The sequence below is a fragment of the Monodon monoceros genome, unplaced genomic scaffold (genome assembly GCF_005190385.1).
Source record: "Monodon monoceros isolate NGI ecotype Baffin Bay Population unplaced genomic scaffold, NGI_Narwhal_1 Super_Scaffold_16, whole genome shotgun sequence".
Taxonomy (NCBI): Eukaryota; Metazoa; Chordata; class Mammalia; order Artiodactyla; family Monodontidae; genus Monodon; species Monodon monoceros.
The window spans coordinates 19,905,306-19,925,028 of record NW_021703772.1 but is presented as its reverse complement, the minus strand read 5'-3'; the positions used below and the strand labels follow the sequence as shown (position 1 = coordinate 19,925,028).

The window sequence follows — 19,723 nt, the reverse complement described above, 5'->3', positions numbered from 1 at the left end:
AGATAATTCCAGTTCAACAAACATCTGCTAAGGGCCTTCTCTTTGCCAGGCAGGATGTGAGGGTGTGTTAGGGGAGGGGAGAGTGTAGACAAGAAGACACGTTCCTTGTCCTTAAGGACTTCACAGCTGGACTGCAGATTGAATGACCTGAGACCACTTTTACTGATCCCATGTTGCACAAAGAACCCTGGAACCCAGAGTGGGGAATTTGGCGGGTTTTCTACTCCTCAGTAGTTACAGAAATTTTAAGACACTAGTCAGTTGTCTATCAGTTCATGTTGATCAATATGTGCCTTAAATTTCCCTGTTGTTGAAGAGGGATTAAGAATAGCCTCACTCGGGCTTCCCTGGTGGCGCAGTGGTTGGGAGTCCGCCTGCCGATGCAGGGGACACGGGTTCGTGCCCCGGTCCGGGAAGATCCCGCGTGCCGCGGAGCGGCTGGGTCCGTGAGCCATGGCCGCTGAGCCTGCGCGTCCGGAGCCTGTGCTCCGCAACGGGAGAGGCCACAGCAGTGAGAGGCCCGTTTACGGGAAAAAAAAAAAAAGAATAGCCTCACTCCTGCGGTAATTCATGTAAATGCCTAGCCCTGAAGTTGACATCTAGTAAGTGCTTAATATGTCAGCTGTTATTATCATTATGATTCTTCACAGGGCTGTGATGAGGATAAAATCATAGCATCACATAATCTCAGGGTTGGAAGGAATCTTCCAACTGGAGATAAGCAGTTAATTTTCAGAATTGCCTGGAAATATTGTTTAAAAATACCAGGTCCCAAGGATTCCCTTCTTTTGTCCCCTGGTGAGGCCTGTATTTGGAACAAAAACCTCTGGATATTCTGTGACCAGCCAAGTTTACAGATCACCAACTTCTGGCACAACTGAAGAGAAGTGGAGATGGGAAATGCTGTTATTGTACAAGTGTAATAGATCTAATCAGATAACGTGGTTATATTGGTAAATACTTCCAAGAGAAATAGCTAGCACTGGACAAAGCTAGGGAAGGAAAAGGTATGAGATAGGAAGGGGCTGGAAAAGGAGGTGGTTGGGTGCCAGAGACACATTTCAACAATTTCACAATTACTTAAGGCCCAAAACCAATTTACATCAAGCTAGTGATGGAGGAAACCAACAGGTCTCTTAGCCAGTTCAAATTTCAATATGAAAAAAAAAAAAAAAATCAGAGCCAGAAACAAATTGAGTGCAAGATAAGTCAAGCTGACAGGGCAAACCCCTAGAAAAAATGATTTTAAGAAGAATGGCAAATTTCAAATTCTGACTGAGGCATGGCAACCCAGCAGGACTGCTGGGAGTCAGGGCAATTCCAATGTTGGGAAAACCTGCAGATGACAAGCCAAAGAAAACTGACTTCGAGATTGCTAATGGAACAAAGCAGGGAGGGGCTGGGGCTGGTTTTGTCTGCAGTGAAATTTTCCATGGGTCACACAGATTTCTCTTTTCTTTTCTGAGTTTCAGGGTGGCTGAGCAGATGGCTGGAGCACCGAAAGAGAGCGAGTAAAGAAGGGTCTGGCTGAGAAAAGCAAAGTGGTGTGAAAGTCTCTAGGTCAAGACTGAGACCAGGAGCCAGAATGACTCCACCCCAAAATCTCCAGAGGACATTCCACAAGCACACAGCCTCATGGTGTAGGAAGAGAAGTCCAGGGCTGGAAGGCGGGAGGCCTTGCTTCTGCCGCTGGCAACCAGGGTGACCTTGGGCAAGCCAGCTCCATTCCCTCGGCCTCACCTTTCACCTCATCACTGGCCACGTGTCATTAGATCCTATAGTCATGACCTAGAAGTTCCCTTGAGTACTAGACGGCATTTTATGGCTCCCCAAGTCTTACTGAGAGATCAGGGGGCCCACTGGGGTCACTAAAAAATGCTTTGTCCACAAAGCTTCACCCACTTTTCCTCATATCCAGCTGTGCCTCTCAGAATGGCTAGCTGAGCCCACAGTGGGAGCTGGGGAGGGACGGTGGGGCCTCCCCAGGTCTTTTCCCAGCAGCAAGCCTTCTCTATGTCTGAGTATCAGAGGACCTTGGAAACACTGGTGGAGTCTCTGCTAACATTTCCCCTCCTCCAGCCCCACCCTCAGTCCCCAGCATCACCTCCTCACCTGGGCTGGGAAAATGAAGACTTATCCACCAGGGGCACTTCTGCTCTGGAAAAGTCAAAGAAAGCACTGTCCTGCGTGTCCAGAAAGCCAGTAACATAAAGTGTATTTCATCTGACAGTCTGAAAATGCTTGGGCAGGTACTAGAACGGCAAATCCACAGTTACGGGAAACTAGAGTATTTGGGAGATAACTCCCAATCCTATTCTTTTGGGATTCACATTGAGAATGAGAGTTATCTCTAAGAGACAAAACTTGGCACTGCTGTTCTCTCTCTTTCTCTTACACACACACACACACACACACACACACACACATACATTGTCGACACCATGCCTCACCACAACCACAAAGTCCAACAAGACTCCCCCACCATCCAGTAAAGGCTGAGGAAAAAGTTGATTTTGTTCTTTTGAGAGTTTTCTCTGCCTTGATTTAATGGCTTCATGGTGAGGTGACATACATCTTAAAGAGTCCAATTACTGACTAGGCTGCCCGGGGGACTTCCTAAACCCTATCAGCTTTATGAAAAGTGGCAAGACAAACTTGCTCAGTCAAAATCTCTGGAAATGGTGATGCCTCTTCATTCTCCCTTCCCATAAAAAGCGTGCCACCATTTTGGAGGCCTGGAGTTGAAGATCAAATGAAACATGATAATAGTTACCGTGATCGTGATGTTATGGATGATTCATTTCACCCAGCTTTTCAGAAGAAACACTCTCTGGACCCCCTTTCACCCTTGAAAATGTTCCTGTATTTCCCTGGATCAAGCCCACTGTCATATGTTGGGTGGGACACAAGGCAGAGCAGTTCCATACTTTGAGCCTCAGGGCCCTCTATTGGCAGGTCACCAATTTGACTCAACTTAGAGAGACCTGAGGTCGTATCGATCCCTGTTTTCAGCACCTGGCGCAATGTAGGCAGGCAATTGTTTGTGGAACCAATTTTCAAGTTCAAGTTGATGGCCAATGTTTTTGGACACATCAGTGCAATATAATTTCAGAAGACATTAAGACAGACAAATTTAACCTGTATGGAATAGACACAAAGGCTACCAAACCAAGAATAGATTTCTAGCAGAGTCATCTTTTGTGCTTTTGTCCCTGTCTTAAGAACAAAGTTACAGTATTTTTCCTTGTTTTTAATTTGAATATTCTGACTATCATAAAAGCCCACTTTCTCCTTTTGAGGGAAGGGAGGGGGTTTCCTAGTAAACAGAGAATAACCCAACAAAACCCATAACGTGAAATAATTCATAACCTAGAAAGACATACAGAATTCCTCAGACTATATTGCCTATAACTTGCAAAATATCTATAGGTTCAATCTTCTAAAATTACTTCTTTTCCCATGTTTTGACAGATAAATCCCCCAAATGCCTTTTTATAGTCACAACCATGTCCAACGTGTTCCTGAGGTCTCAAAACCTCAAATCTAATATTGTTGGTAGTGAACCCAAAGGTTCTTCTTCCTCTACCATGAGAAGGTCTACACGGATCAGTACCACCAAATAAGCATTCTTATCCAGGAAGGACAGGATTTACTGTACACCAACAGCGAGCATTGAGTATTTTAAACATTTGCCATTTTCTCGGACAAGAATTCAGCCAGCTAATTTCATACCACACCCAGTCTTCTTCATGCAATAACAACCAAATGGTATATAGGCATCTAAATTGTTGGCGCTTGGTACAAGATGCCCCACCCAATGGAGATCGTGTGTGTGTGTTTGTGGGGGTGTGTGTGTGTGTGTGTGTGTAATGGTGAAGACAGAGAGGGGAATTTTTGCCATCTTAGACTTTCTGGAAATGCTGTGATTTGTTTTGTCCTCATCTTAAGTAAACTGAATTACAAGCTGGAAATATGTCAGTTCCTTGAAGAAGGAGGTGTACAAGGTACATTCCATCCCCAGATCAAATTAAACAATTTGCTCCAAAGAGATCCACTTTCACATACACTGAAGCTCATCTGAACTTCCCCGCAGTAAGCAAGGACTTTGCTGGGCAGAGAAAGCCGTATTTTCCAAACACCCAGTCCCTCCTCTGAATCATGTTCATTTTTCCTTAAATATTTTGCCCATTCTTACAATTGAGGGATTATTAAACTAATATTTTCTCCTGCTTCTTTTTCCCCCTCACTCTACTTCTTTTCTAAACCACAAAGGAGAAATTTATTCTCAAAGTTCAGAGAAACTAGGCAATCTGAGGAAAGTTCTTCTGACTTTGAAAAGTATGCCAAGCCCAGGAGAGTTCTAGAGAATTTTCACCACAGTTGAATTCACATGTGGCTAGAGCTGAGTGCTCCAGTTGGCTTCACTTGCCTTCACTCTGGGTTTCCAACATTTGAGCTACTATTGGAGTGTAGGAGACCTCTCCCAGCCTTTTTGAAAGCCAGTTCTGAGAGCTGGGTGACTTATAGGACTGCTTTAGACAGCTGCACCAGGACATGAAAGCTCCCTTGGCCATGTGTGATTGGCTCCACCATTTTAGTCCATTTGATGGTTTTTAAATCCATGTTCAAACATCTTTCCAACCTACCAGTTTCTAAAGTTGTAAACTTCAGCATTAAAGATTCAATTATATTCAACAAATCATGTACATACAGTTTGATTCCTTAGCATCAGAGAACTTCTCTGCTGGACTATGAACAGTCTGAAGATTGAGAGCATGGCTTTTATCTCTGTATCACCAGAGCTTCGCCCAGTGACTGGTACATAGTAGGTGCTTATTAAAGACAGTTTAGTGAAAGAATAAAGCAATGAGTGAAGGCTCAACATAGACCCAGCACTAGCTAGGCAGACCCTGTAGAAGGAAGTAGAAAGGAAGAGAGAAAGGAAGAAAAAGAGGGAAAAAGGGAAAAAAGGAAAGGAAAGAAGTAGCAGCAAAATATGCAACACTGGTTCTCCAGAAAGATAAGATTTTCCTGCATGAAATAATTGGGGAACAATGAAATTCAGCATATATAGTTCCCTGAGCTGAAAGATAAATAAATCAAATGAGACAGTAAAACTGAGTTTTTGCAGGCGTGTGTGTGTGTGTGTGTGTATGTGTGTGTTTTAGGGGAGGGGTGGGTTGGGGAAGGAAGGTAAAGACCACATAGGCTACTGACAAAGGGTTGCTGATCTGATTTTGCCAGGTCAGCTATATCTATTCATCACAGTCAGTTAATTGCTACACTCTGGACTCCTTTTTGCCTGAGTAAACAAAACCTAAAAGATTTTTAAAGTTTATACCTTTGTTTTCTTAGCTCTTCTGAATGTGCTGTCAGCCAAAGGCATTGGCCGCACCCCTCTCTTTCAACACTCCCCAGGGCTTTGCTCTGTTTATCAAGCAAATAACTGGTGTGCAGCAAAGACTGTCTCCAGCTCTGGGGAAGCTGTTCTGTTGACTTGCTAACCTGTTTGAGAAACTGACAAAATCAATCTTCTCTGTAGGAATCCACAGAGGTGATGGAAGCTCCTCAGGTCTCCCTCACTCTTTGTCTCTTTGAATGGATTAATCCAGCCCCTCTCCAGGTGAAGGACACAATTGATGAGTCTCCCTTCACCATTTCTTTTTTGGCCTCCTCACTGTCATTGCCATGCTGTCAATTTAATTCCATCCCTAGATCCTGAAAACTTTGCTGCGTGCTCACGGCAAACCCATCTATTTGACTTGCATTTCTTACACAAGTGTTGGGTGTAAGGGCATTTCACTTAAACATCTAGAAACCCATCAAATGTCACAAGTGCAGGCACACACACACATACAAACAACCTGAAAAATCCCATTCTTAACAGGATTCTGAAGTCCTGCTTCTCCCCAAGAAACCCTTACACACTACACAGGGCTTCTGCCTCTATGCCCTAGAAATCGCTTTGAAAGAAACTGCTTTGAAAATTGAGCAAACCAAGAAGATGCTGGTAAGGAGGAAGGTCCCCTTTGTACTATAGACTGAAAGAGAATGTGTGTTCCAATGAAATGCCAACACAGTTTGTCATTGTCTAGATTGATTATGACATTCCAGTAACACAAATATATCTTTGCGTTCTGCACAACGTATATATAAATCTTACACATTTGTTCAACATTTACTGCTGTTATTTATAATGGTCTGAGTGTACTGCAGATGTTAAGACCATGCTACCTGTTTTACATCAGAAACTTCTGGAAGATAAGGACCCAACTCTGAGCAATGTCTTCAGACACAGAGGTTTGTAACCCCAATCACACATCAGATTCATCAGAAAGCTTTTTTTTTAATATTGACTGCCAGCCCACCCCCAAATTTCTGAATCGGGAGGTCTGGGACGGGGAGGTCTTAGGATCTTTGCTTTTAACCACATCCCTCAGTAATCTTCAGCACCCAGCTCAGCCTTGGTGCACGGAGTAGAGTCAGGACTCACAAGCCAGCTAACGCAGCTGGGGTTGTTATGAGGGTCTTCTACATGGCAAAACGTCTGCCAGCCTCCAGATGTCTCTGAAGGCAGTACTCCCCACAGTACTTATGAAGACTAGGTGAGGGAAACCCCACGTTCCCAGGGAGCGGAAAAGATCTCAAAGAAGGCATTTCCTGAGTTAAGAATCCAAAAGATATTCATGGTAGAGATCAGCGCACCTTCTCCTTCCAGCAATGTCAACCCCTTCTCCCACCCACGCTTCCCCCCACTGTCTTTCCACCTGTGGGCTTCCTGTGGACACTAGGGGGGAAATGCAATCCTGAAAGGTTGTTCAGGATTGCGCCAACGACCCACCCAGTTTCCAAAATTACCCCTGCTGATGTTTGCTCCTATCCAATATCTACTCAAGCTCTAGCTTCTCACCTCTTCTCCATCCGCAAAAGAGATTGCTCCAGCTCGTGCCATACGCAGTGAGGATAATCTTGAGCTGCACACAAGTCTCTTCCCTTATTTCATTCTATGTTATAGAACCCAGGGGAACCCTGGAGCCTAAAACCACTCATCCCCCACCCTCTATATCACCCTCCTCCTGGACATTGAAAGAGAATAGACACGATGGGCTCTGAGAATCCGTCTAATTCTCACTTCTTTATCCCCTACTCTGGCAACATTAGTCTCTCTTTTGCTGCCTTGGTTTTTTTCTGCAGTTTTCCCTTTTTATGCTGTGCAGACCCCCAGCAAATCCTAAAATGCCATCCTTTAGCAAAGCAAAAAGACCTCAGTCATGATGCTAAACTGACATCATGCTGGGCTTTCAGACCCTTTCCTCTTTGAAACTCTTCCAGAATCTATCACTCCAGGGACATGAACTCTTGTCTCTAAGTTCTTTACAGCTATGGTCTCATTAGCGTCTACAAGAAGATCACTTACTGCCCTTCCCCATGACCTCAGCTACATTTGTCTGCAGCCCTAAATAGTACTGGCTTCTCCTTCTCCTTCGCCCACCCACCATTCCTCATCCCTCAGCCCTGGGTCAGCCAGTGGTAAGTCAAGGGCAAGTACGAAACAAATTTACAGTCCGCCCCTCCTGCCCCAGGTCTCTCTTAGTGCTAATTTTTTCCAGCTTTCTCCCTACTGTTTGCATATTTGTATTTGGGATTCTTGTCTCACAGATATATTTGTTTGTCCAGTTCCAGGCTGGACTTTGTTAAGTTCCTGTCTCTTCCCACCAAGGAAGGATCTTTAAATTTGGAAAGTTCTGTCCACCAACACCTCCTGTTCCGGAATCCATACATGGCTTGGAAAGGAGGTTGGAGAGAGGTGAAGCTCTGCTCTCCAATGGTTCAGTCTGCAAGTAAGCAGCCAGTCCCCTCCACCACACACACCAGTATTGGTGACCAACGTTGCAGCTGCTATGCTCACTCCTCCTGGCCTCTGGCCATTTCTCCGGCAGGGAACTGGCTGCAGTGCCTCCCAAAATAATCTGTCCACATCGCAAATTGAAATTTACAAGGAGTCCTATCACATTTTTCCTAAAATACCAAACCTATAGCATCTACGGAACTCCTTTCATCCTATTATTGAGTAATTCTGCAAATAGAAAAAGAATAATGGAAAAGAAAACCAACCCATCCTCCACCCACCCACTGAGGTTTCGAAATTTACTCTTTAGTTTGTCTGCAGAACTGGCCTACTGGCCAGGCCTGCCTCTCTCCCTACAGAGGCCTTTGCACTTTCCCCTTTGTGATCCCAGTTCTGTTTTCCATGGCGCTCTGGTGCATATAGCAGAGATCATGTTTGATTAGAGCTCCAAACATTCACCATGCTCTTGAAAATTTATGACACCGCCAGGTTTCCACACTCCCCACCAGCTAGGGTCTTGGTGCCTAATGTATTTATCCATTAGTTATTCTCTGAAATGTGGCACTCAAGGCATGGCCTGAGGGTCTGGGGGGTGGGTGTGGGCCTCTGAAAAGGTGGCTGCAAAATTGCACTGAATCCCGAGCTCTCCCTTGTGACATCTGTGGGGTTCCAAGTTCTTTTGTACTAATCCTTTTAGCTAAGAAAATAAAATACAGCAGTTTTAGAGGAGAGAAAGCACAATGAATCCAGTCTCTACCATTTCACAAATTCAGAAATTTGGGGAATTTCTGTTCTCTGGAATGTCAGTGGACCAAGCTGACAAATGGATTGTTCTCTGCCATCTGGGTAGTTGGCATCCTGGGGACATAATTGGTATCTGATTCTACTGTCTTGACAAGTACTGAAACTATGCAGATCAAATCCTATTATAGCATCCTCCAAGGCCTGTCCATACATATATATATATATATATATATATATATATATATATATATATATATATCTCATGTTGAATTTTGCTGCATTAAAGGCTTTATGAAAGAGGCCAACTGCTTTGAATTCTTGCTGCTGCCCAGAGAGTTTCTAGGAGAGCAGGGAGGGTCCCCTGAGAAGCTAGACTCCTGGTGCCGCTTGCCCTCATGGGCAGACCTACGAGGCCTTCAGAGGAGCAGCACATACCAGCCACATTTTCCAGCCCACGAGAGAGAGAGACAGAGAGATGGAGAAACAGACAGAGATTAAACACAAGGCATTCAGACCCTGGGCTCAATCGTCACACCCCAGTTCCCTGGAGCAGAGTTTAACAGGCTATTCCCTGACCCAGAATGTGTCCCAAGTATTCTGGTCCAAATTCCATGGGTTACCTAATTTTCTTATGCTTAACTAGAAATCCCAAACTCATCCCAAGCTGGAACTCTAGATTCTGGGCCTGTGTGAGGCCTGGTGACTGGTGAGCACCTCTGGCCTGGAGCGACCCCCACCTTTCTAGTTTGGATCCTAAATCTTGCCTGTCTCTTCCAACTTGACAGGTTTCCACTTTGTCCTCAGGACTCAAGGCATCCATGCAAATCCAGACTGTCCAGGGCTCCCAGGCCTGAGGCTGCCTCAGTTCAGTGACCTGGAACTGGTTATTTTTGATGAAGGCCTTAAGTTGTGTCATACCTTTCCTGTATTCCAGCCAAAACTGTTGTTTTTAGAAGCTCAGTGACAAAGAATACACAACTGGAGAAAAGTATCTCCTTTCTTCATGTTTTATAATTTCCAAATAAAAAATTGCAAGTCACAGTTCCAGTGAGGTATCTTGGCCTCTTGACAGGGACACACACACATACACACACACACACACACACACACACACACACACACATTGTGCATTGTGAGATGCAGTATAAAAAATGCAAATGTTTCTAGATGTCTAGATACCTGGGTTCCACTACTGGCAGTACCTTGCTGGGTGAACTTGGGAAAATCACTTCACCTCTCTGGGCCCAGGCATTCTCTTTCAACTTTACTATATAAGCCTGTGAAATCCAAGAAGTTATAGCCTTGCCAACCTGACCACTCATTTAGCCTAAAAGCATGATCATGATTTGCATAAAATCACTCTTATAGTCCCTGTAATAGTGAATTTGTGTGTCAACTTGAAGGGCATGGGTTGTTGTTTTTTTTGGACAGGTTTTATTCATTGAATGCAGCTTTACACAGTATTTCTTATGTGCCAGACACCACTCCAAGTGCCTTAGAAATATTTGACTCATTAACTCCTTATAACAATTGAAGGATGCTTCTAGATGAGATTAACATTTAAATTTGAAAAAACAGATTGCCCTCCATAATATAGGTGGGCCACATCCAATCACTTGAAGGCCTGCATAGAACAAAAAGAGCTGCCTCCCCGAGTAAGACGGAATTCTTCAGCAGACTGCCTTCAGGATTCATCTGCGCCATCAGTTCTTCCTGGGTCTCCAGCCTGCAAGCCCACACTGCAGATTTTGGACTTGCCAGCCTCCGTAATTGCCTGAGCCAATTCCTTACAAAGATCTCTTTTGATATAGACACATCTTATTTGTTCTGTTTCTCTGTAGAAGGCTGACAAACACAGTCCCCAAGGACGGAGCATCGGCCATGTACTTAGCCCCATGGCAGTCACTGAGACAAATTGTTCTGCCACCAATAAGCACAGCACCTAGTTGGAAAGACAAGACTAACTTGGATAAAATAATTCATAGCAACATACACAAGTGGCAAAGGGTATGGGCTAGTTCCTGGTGCTATGGTTCAGAGGAGGGTTCAGAGGGAAAGTCAAGAAGGAGACGGCACTTAGTCTCTAGGGCAGTTGGAATTTCCCAAGGGAAAGACAAAAGAAAGGGTGGCTCAAAGATGGTGACATACTTGGTATGTCTCCTCCCCCTGGCTCTCCCATCTCCATGAATGCCATCACCACCCACACAGATGCCCAAGTAAAATGGGTCTCATCCTTATCTCTACCAAAGCCTCACTAAGCACTCCAACGCTCCACTTTCCCTCATAGTCAATCATCTATCTTTAGACCCTGCTCCTAAATATTAATGAACCATTCCTATGCTCTCCATACCCAAAGCTACCTTCCTAGCCCAGGCTGCCATCTTTGCTCTCCTGGGCCACCAATATACCCTTATATGTTTACCCTTTCTTTAGTCTTGCTCCTCCAATCCCTTGCTCCCCACAAAGCAGAGTGATCCTTCAAAAGTGAACATCAACTCATGCCTCCCTCTACTTATAACTCTTCAGTAGCTCTCCATTTCCTACAGACTAAAACCCAAATCTAGTATAGCTTCCCCACGCTGTGCTCTAGGCACTGCTGTCTCCATCCTCATCTCTTGCTGCTAGCCCCCTTATACCTACTAAACTTCCAGGTCCTCAGAAGTGCCATCATTTTTCCCACCTCAAGGCCTTTGCGCATGCTATCCCTTCTGCCAGAACTCTTTCTCTCTTTGGTTAATTTCTACTTTCTTTGGGTCTCAGTGCTTCTATTTTCCAGGAGGAAGCCTCCTCTACCTTCTGCAGACTTGTTTGGGTGTTTCTCCAGCAGCTCCCTGTACTCCCTCTCTCAAAGCACTTATCACAAGTGCTACTGACAAATTTTCTGTCTTCCCAACTAGACCTTAAGCTTTAAGAGTCTGGGTCCAACTCACATCCCCAGAAATTACCAAAGTACTGAAGTGTGCATGATAGACTTAAATATTCTAATTATAATAGGTTGGTCCTGTACCCTGAAAATACAGCAGCAAACAAGACAGGCTTGCCCTCATAGAGCTCACACTCTGAAGACAACAAACAAGTGAATAACGCATAAATGCAATTAGAGTTGTGAAGAGGGTCAGAAAAGAAAGAACTAGAGGGCTGTCCTAGAGCATATAGGGGGAGGTAGAGCTGAACACCTATTTTAGACATTGAGTGGTCAGGGAAGGCTTCTTTGAGAAGCTGACCTTGAGCAGGGACTTGAAGAATAAAAACGAGCCAGTCGTGCAAAGACCAGGACGGTGGAGTGTGTAGGCAGGAAAAATCCTGGTATATTCTAGGGATGTCAGAAAGTTAAGATGGCTGAGCAAAGAGGGTAAATAACATATTCTTCATAGTATCAAGCTTACTGCACCAGAAACTTAGACCACAGCCACTTTGTCACCTGCAGGATGAGTCACTTTCGAGGAGTGGTTTCGTTCCCTCCAGTGGGAATGGCATTTGGTAATAGAGGAGCCCTTACGGCAATGCCTTTTCTACAAAACTTTTCAAAGTCCTAAGGTCCTGCCTTTCAAGCCCAAATTCCAATTCAGTGAGGTGAACCTGTTCTTATTAAAAATGTTCCATAAGCTAAAATTAATTAACAATCAGCAAGGGAAAAGGAATGAGATTATTTGTGGTCCTTTTTTGCCTGGATGGGGAAAGGCTGGGATGGGGAGAAGACAGGACTTCTAGTGCCCTTCTAATCATCAAATTAGGATGTGTCTCTTTGCGAAGATAGGCCCTGAAGGTATCCTTGGGATGAACATATCTCTTTCCAAAGATTAAATTTTAATCCAAAGATTAAATTTAACACACCATTGTAAAGCAATTATACTCCAATAAAGATTAAGTTATGGCATCCCCAGCCACGTCCACTGTATTCCAAGGTCAAGTTTATACCTATGTACCAGATCTGGAATGTGCCTTGTCATTTGCTCCTGGTTTGGCTCCACTCTTTCCCTGCCCTAGAACAATACCCACGATACATTAACTGTGAGTAACTGTGGATAACAGCAAGGATGCTGGATTCAAGGACTGCTTACATGTCCTTCTAGACAACCTGTTCGCTTGTTCCACCACCGGTATCAGAACTCCCTCCCTCTATTACTCTCTTCCTCCAGCCCTCAGAGACAGTCCATATTCCTAGCTTAGGCAATGCATTCTTGCCGCCCTGACACATACCACCAGAGTGGGCCAAGCAAGCTATTGAGAGAGCCAAGCTACCCACCCAACACTTGGCTTTGGCTGAGGGCATCAAGCCAGGCCATGGTGTCATAGTAGCTAAGGTCCCTTGATAAGCCACATCAGCTCAACTCTTAAAATGTATCAAGGCCTGTTGATGAAGTTGATGAGGGTTACATCAGACTGTATCCCTCCAGAGCCCAGATTGAATGGCTTTTAATTAGAACAAATCAGGTGTTTAACGCTCTCTTCCCTGTGGAGGGAGCTGCTGGATCCAAATCTGGAACGGATTCAGCGGGCACAAGTTTGCTGGTTGCAGGATACATCATAACATAATGAGAACTTCCCCATATGGAAAGGTCTCTAAGGAAGTTTTGGGGTTCAATTCCATCGCTTCTAAATCACCACTGATTCTGAATTATTTTGAACCAATGTTCAGTATCAATGCCTTCCATGAATAGGATTCATTCATTCATTCAAAAGTGTATTTAGGGTTGTCTTTTGGTCTTGTTTATGGTTTCCTTTGCTGTGCAAAAGCTTTTAACTTTCATTAGGTCCCATTTGTTTATTTTTATTTTTATTTCCCTTTCTCTAGGATGTGGGTCAAAAAGGATCTTGCTGTGAGGCTTCTCTGGTGGCGCAGTGGTTGAGAGTCCGCCTACCGATGCAGGGGACACGGGTTCGTGCCCCGGTCCGGGAAGATCCCACATGCCGCGGAGCGGCTGGGTCTGTGAGCCATGGCCGCTGAGCCTGCACGTCCGGAGCCTGTGCTCTGCAATGGGAGAGGCCACAACAGTGAGAGGCCTGCGTACTGCAAAAAATAAAAAAATAAAAAAAGGATCTTGCTGTGATTTATGTCATAGAGTGTTCTGCCTATGTTTTCCTCTAAGAGTTTCATAGTTTCTGGCCTTACATTTAGGGCTTTAATCCATTGTGAGCTTATTTTTGTGTATGGTGCTAGGGAGTGTTCTAATCTCATACTTTTACATGTAGCTGTCTAGTTTTCCCAGCACCACTTATTGAAGAGGCTTTCTTTTCTCCATTGTATATTCTTGCCGCCTTTATCAAAGATAAGGTGACCATATGTGCATGAGTTTATCTCTGGGCTTTCTATCCTGTTCCATTGATCTATATTTCTGTTTTTGTGCCAGTACCATATTGTCCGGATTACTGTAGCCCCTCAGAATGGGAGGAAATATTTGCAAATGAAGCAACTGACAAAGGATTAATCTCCAAAATTTACAAGCAGCTCATGCAGCTCAATAACAAAAAAACAAACAACCCGATCCAAAAATGGACAGAAGACTTAAATAGACATTTCTCCAAAGAAGATATACAGATTGCCAACAAACACATGACAGAATGCTGAACATCATTAATCAATAGAGAAATGTAAATCAAAACTACAATGAGATATCATCTCACACCAGTCAGAATGGCCATCATCAAAAAATCTAGAAACAATAAATGCTGGAGAGGGTGTGGAGAAAAGGGAACATTCTTGCACTGCTGGTGGGAATGTGAATTGGTACAGCCACTATGAAGAACACTATGGAGGTTCCTTAAGAAACTACAAATAGAACTACCATACGACCCAGCAATCCCACTACCGGGCATATACCCTGAGAAAACCATAATTCAAAAAGAGTCATGTACCACAATGTTCACTGCAGCTCTATTTACAATAGCCAGGAGATGGAAGCAACCTAAGTGTCCATCATCGGATGAATGGATAAAGAAGATGTGGCACATATATACAATGGAATATTACTCAGCCATAAAAAGAAATGAAATTGAGTTATTTGTAGTGAGGTGGATGGACCTAGAGTCTGTCATACAGAGTGAAGTAAGTCAGAAAGAGACTAAGACAAATACCATATGCTAACACATATATATGGAATCTAAGAAGAAAAAAAAATGTCATGAAGAACCTAGGGGTAAGACAGGAATAAAGACACAGACCTACTAGAGAATGGACTTGAGGATATGGGGAGGGGGAAGGGTAAGCTGTGACAAAGTGAGAGAGAGCCATGGACATATATACACTACCAAACGTAAAATAGATAGCTAGTGGGAAGTAGCCGCATAGCACAGGGAGACCACCTAGAGTAGGGGCATAGGGAAGGTGGGAGGGAGGGAGATGCAAGAGGGAAGAGATATGGGAACATATGTTTATGTATAACTGATTCACTTTGTTATAAAGCAGAAACTAACACACCATTGTAAAGCAATTATACCCCAATAAAGATGTTTTTAAAAAAAAGCAGAAACTAACACACCATTGTAAAGCAATTATACTCCAATAAAGATGTTACCAAAAAAAAAGTGTATTTAGCATCTCCTGTGTGTTCTAGGTGTGCAGGATAATGAGATGAAGGGAACATGTTCCCTTCCTTCAAAGAGCTCCATAAAGGGTGATGCATATATCTGTTTCTCTTGAGAAGGTGGCTGAAAGACCACCATATGAACCTTCCAAAGTCAATAACTACCAAAAATGTCATCGTGAGCTAGAATGAGCACTCTATCTGCAGGGACAAAGATGATGCTGCTGGTGGCTCACCATCTCTGGGTTAGTAAGTTATGGTAAATCAGACAAATGTTTTTCCTCCTCCACAATTTCTCATGTGTCATAGGCAGTTAATAGTTGACAAATAGAATGAAATAGAGCTACAGAATCTACAGTCCCTACAAGACATTACTTTTTTATTATGATCATGTATTGTAATATTAACATTAATAACTAAATTTGAGTGCTTACTAAGTACAAGGAATAGTTCTAAGTGCTCTATGTGCATTATCTCATTTAATTCTAACAACCCCAAGAGGTAAATATTGCCTTTCCCCTATTTTCATCCTGACTTTACAGATGCAGAAACTGAGGCTCAGATTGACTTGTGTATCTCATTCCCTGCAAAGATTTCCAGAGGCTTCAGCTGAGAAGTGCTGACCTGGTTCAAGCTCCTCTCTTTATGAAGCACATTCGTCCAGGCTCTGTCTCTTCTAGTCAGAGGCTAATATTACTTTGTCAAGAGATGGCCAAAACCCACAGGTCACAAATTATGAGATCATTTAGTCATTCAACAAATATCTATTTTGAATCCCCATGTGTTGAGAATACAATGGTAGACAAACACAGGCTCTGCTCTCAGGAGGATTTCAACCTGGTAGAGTAGATTTTTAAATGAGCAGAAATAAGATAGAAAACTATGAGCAGGCACTGAACCCACTGGGCTTCAGCAGCACAGGGTCCAGTCTGAGACTGGCCCTTCAGGTCTCCCACCTCAAACTACTGCAGCTGGACCCCTTAGTTCCAGGCCCTTAGTACAGCTCACACCCTGGAACTGTGCCCTTCTGTGACCAACTTCATTCCACAAGCACCCGTGTCATCAGCATCATGGGCAAAACAACACCAAAAACTTACTCTGTGAAGCTCAGTGGAACTAAAGACATAGAGAAAACACCCAGTGGGGATGGCCAGGAGAAGTACCAGATCCTGAAGTACAACTGCTAGGAACTCATAAAGAATCACTAGAAAGAGGAACGCAAGAAAGAATTCACCTAGAAGATCAGAAATTGAGCAATAAGGAATTGGAAGAGAGCTATGGTCCAAATGAGATACAGTGCTGTCCAGCATGACAGCTGAAGAGCTCTTGGTTCAGGACAGCCCCAGTACACTCAGGCCTTTCAAAGAAACATGAGGGATTGTCAAATTTCCCAGTAGATGGTGTGGGGCTTCCCCATCCTTCTATGGACAGGAGCTGTCCTATGCTGGCTTGCATTTGGAATTGAGTACTTCAATGATAGGTGCGCATGCTTAGACAGTGTGTATTTGGGTTCTGTGCTTGCTCTGGTTGGGGTGATATTTGCTTATTTCCAATAAGTGAAAAGCACCAGCATAATGTTAAGATTCAGTAAATTATTCCTCTCCAAGTTTTTGTCATCTGGGATGCAAGGGAGAGTACAGTCCCTGAAGAGTAGCTAATCGTCCGGAACATGGTGGAGATTAAGGGTGGAGACCAAATTCCTAGGGATATCAGGTGGCTGGCTTCTCAGTGAGCTAAAACAGATCATTTATCTCTCACTAGGAGGCCTGAGCCCCACTCCTGTTCCCGTGACTTTACTCATGGCAATCCCCTTGAAACAAAGAACACTGGCTTCTCTTCTACAACTTATTTTAAAGGTGTGGCAACTGGCACAATCACCAACACAGGCAATGACTCCATCATTGGACAGATTGCCTCAATGGCTTCAGGAATTGGCAATAGGAAGACAGCCATTGCCACTGAGATTGAGCACTTTGTATTGTGGCAGAAGTGGCCACTTCACCAGCATCCTTTTCTTTATTATCACAGTGTCCATGAAGTATGTCCTGGACTCCACCACCTTCCTCATTGGTGTCACTGTGGCCCATGCACCTGAGGACCTCCTGGTGATTGCCACTGTCACTCCATTAATGACAGAAAAACAGGTGGCCAAGAACTGCCTGGAGATGAACCTGGAAGCAGTGAAGACCTCAGTTCCGCCTCTATCATTTGCTCTGACAAGATCGACCCTCAGACTCACAACAGAACCCATGTGCGGTGTGACAAGCAGATCTATGTGGCTGACACATGACGAACAGAAAAACCAACTCCTTGCCTGAAGCCCTGGAATCTGGGCCTCCTTATTCAAGATAATAACACTGTATAACCAAGTTGAGTTCAAACAAGGACACAAGAAACCATCATGGAGAAAGTTGTGGTTGGAGGTCATTTTCAGAGGTCATTTTGGGGGATGTGATAGAAATTAGGAAATGAGACTGCAAAGTGCCTGGAATCCCTTTTGATTCTACCAACAAATTTCAGCCCCCATACATGAGATGGATGACCCCAGTGACAGATGCTGCCTCACGATGATGAAGGGGCCCCTGAGAAGATCCTAGAGAAGTGCAGCACCATCATTATTGATGTCCTAGAGCAGCCTCGGGTCAAGGGCACAGCTAAGGCCTTCCACACCATGTACATGGAGTTAGGGGTTCTGGAGGAGCCACATTCTGGGTTTCTGTCACCTCTTCCTGCCAGCAATCAAGTTCCCAGAAGCCTACTCATTTGACAGATGTCATGACCTTTCCCACCTCCAGTTTCTGATTTGTGGGCTCTTGTCAAGGACTGATCCCTTTCGGTCCACTGTGCCTGAGGTACTTACCAAATATCAGAGTGCTGGGGTCAAGGTTGTTATGGTCACAAGTGATCATCCCTTCACAGCCAACACTATTGCCAGGTATCATTCCAGCCAACAGTGAGATAGATGGTGGAAGACATTGAAAAAGCCTCAACCTTGCTATGGAGCAAGTACACAAATAGGGTAAAGCCACTGTGATGTCCAGTATGGAGCTGAAGGACATAAATCAAGAGCACCTTGGATGAGCTCTTAACCAAGTACTTGGAAACCACCTTTGCTCAGACATTCCTCCAGCAGAAGCCAATCACTGATGTGGGCTGTCAGAGACAGATGCACTTGTTCCCGTGACAGAGGATGGACTTAACGCTTCTCCAGCTCTAAAGGATGCAGATGTTGGGATTGCCATGAGGGTAGCAGGTTCTAATGGATCCAAAAGTGCAGGCCACACAGTCTTACTGGATGACAGTGATGTCTTTGCATCTCTAACCACAGGGTAGAGGAAGGCCACCTAATCTTTGACAACCTAAAGAAGATTATTGCTTATACTCTGACCCAGAACATTGCCAAGCTTTGCATTTTTTTTGATCTACACTGTTGTTGGGCTTTCCCTGATCACTGGCATCATTACTATCTTGTTCATCAATTTGGGCACAGACTTAACTCCCTTATTGCTCTATCCTATGAGAAAGCTGAAAGTGTCATTTTGAACCAGAAACCCCACCATAAGAAAATGGACAGATTGGTGAACAAGTCACTTGCCATGTAGTCCTGCCAACACACTGGCCTCATGCAAGCCCAGGAGCTTTCGTTGTCTATGTCACCATGTATGCACAGAGGAGATTTAGGCCCAGCACTCTCATTAACCTCTGGAGCAATGGAGGAATAACAGCATGAATCACAGGGGCGATTGCTATGGACAAGAATGGACGAGGTATCAGAGGAAATACCTATAATGTACAGGCTACACAGCTGCTCTTACTGGCACTGTGAACTACCAAATAGCATATCTGATCATGAAGAAGACCTGGAGCAATTTCATCTTCCAGCAAGGTCTTTCCAGAAATAAAGCCATCTGGCTAGGGATTGCCTCACAGCTTATCATAGCAGTAATTCTCTCCTATGGCACTGGAAGTGTCACAACCCTAGATTTCACCAGGCTCCTGGCTCAGGATTGGTTTGTAGATATGCCACATCCATATCTTCTGCTTTGGGTGTATAATGAGGTGTGAAAACTTTTTATCAGACTTTACTGTGGAACCTGTTGGGATAATATATCACTAACACCATCTTTTTGCCCAAGTGTCCCCACTTCACATTGGTGATGATCTTCAGTTCTCTTGTGTAATAATGACATCATCCAAATTCATACCAGAGAAAGACAAAAACTATATGAAAGGCACTCAATTGATGTTTTGTACTTTACAGCTGAGATTTGACTATTTATGTATAAATTTTATCTCTATCTCCGGTTTTTAAATATGTAAATTTCAAGGTGATGATGTAAAAAAGAAACACTTATTTGTATATACATAGATTTCCAACATATTAAGTAATCTTGTGTAACCCAGATATCTGCTGGGGTCTCCCTGCTTTTAAACTCTAGGTAGGATTTCTCATACCTCTATTGTACATCCTGTTGAAGATCAATGCCTTTCTCAAGATGTCTATGAGTTCCTGGGGAAACTGTCCACTTTGCTCAAAAATCCAACTCAAGGTTTGCAGGAAATGGAGAAGGGGGCAAGGTTACATCATGAGAACACGGACACGCCC

General features: G+C 43.9%; 1 pseudogene; it reads left to right on the top strand.

Annotated features, from left to right (window-relative positions):
* The first annotated feature begins 16,187 nt into the window (after nt 1-16,187).
* LOC114896545 lies at nt 16,188-19,275 on the top strand (annotated as a pseudogene).
* Nucleotides 19,276-19,723: the final 448 nt, after the last annotated feature.